Source organism: Mastomys coucha, unplaced genomic scaffold (assembly GCF_008632895.1).
Source record: "Mastomys coucha isolate ucsf_1 unplaced genomic scaffold, UCSF_Mcou_1 pScaffold1, whole genome shotgun sequence".
Lineage (NCBI taxonomy): Eukaryota > Metazoa > Chordata > Mammalia > Rodentia > Muridae > Mastomys > Mastomys coucha.
The window spans coordinates 81,783,095-81,784,082 of record NW_022196891.1 but is presented as its reverse complement, the minus strand read 5'-3'; the positions used below and the strand labels follow the sequence as shown (position 1 = coordinate 81,784,082).

Genomic DNA, 988 nt, shown 5'->3' with positions numbered 1-988 from the left:
AGAGGCAGTGGAGGCAGAGGCAGAGGCAGTGGAGGCAGAGGCAGAGGCAGAGGAGGCAGAGGCAATAGAGGCAGAGACAGAGGCAGAGGCAGAGGACACACACACACACACACACATGCACACGCACATGCACACACACAAACACACAGCGTTATTTTTGTTTGCCTTACTAGCTTAACAGTTGGGCTCCACACTAACTCCATGTGGCTAACCTAGTTTCTCCTCCAATATTCCTGAGTTATCACCTTTTAAAATCTATGTTTCACCTTTACTACCCCAGACCCAATGGGGGAGTGACCCCTGGGGCCACTTTCCTGGATTCTTACATGTCGGTGGGTTCTTTTTTTTTTTTTTTTTTTTTTGGTTTTTCGAGACAGACCAGGCTGGCCTCGAACTCAGAAATCCACCTGCCTCTGCCTCCCAAGTGCTGGGATTAAAGGCGTGCGCCACCACTGGTGGGCTCTTAAGTCTGACTTTTCTGCCCCTTCATGGCACATGGTCTGTCCTACGCCCCTCTCCTTCTCCCCCCTCCCCCCTCCCTGCATTTCTTGCCCAGCCATTGGCCACTGGCTCTTTATTGATCAATCAAAAAACAGTTGGGGACAGGGACCCTCAGCGTCTGGACACATAGATTCTGTGTGATTTGGGGAGCGGGATTAAGACAAAACATTAGAACCAATCCCCAACAGACTCTTGGTACTTGGGTTCTCATGCTCATACCAACCGAGCCAACTCCTCAGCTGCAGCCTCCCCAGCCTGCTTAGCTATTCTGAAGACATTCGTACCTATGGCCTCTCTTCACCCTCTACACATGCCTTTCAGGTAGGGAGACACAGCTACGCTTCAGTTGCTTTTACAAGTGGGAAAAGGCTGGTGGCTCAAGCCTTTAATTCCGGCAGAGGCAGAGGAGGCAGAGGCAGAGGAGGCAGAGGCAGAGGAGGCAGAGGCAATGGAGGCAGAGGGAGAGGAGGCAGAGGCAGTGGAGGCA

The 988-nt window shown here is 52.2% G+C and overlaps 1 protein-coding gene across 3 annotated transcripts in view; it reads left to right on the top strand.

Moving 5' to 3' along the window:
* Window positions 1-988, top strand: part of Mtarc1 (mitochondrial amidoxime reducing component 1) — a 25,674-nt gene that overhangs the window by 6,629 nt on the left and 18,057 nt on the right. The window lies entirely within an intron of this gene.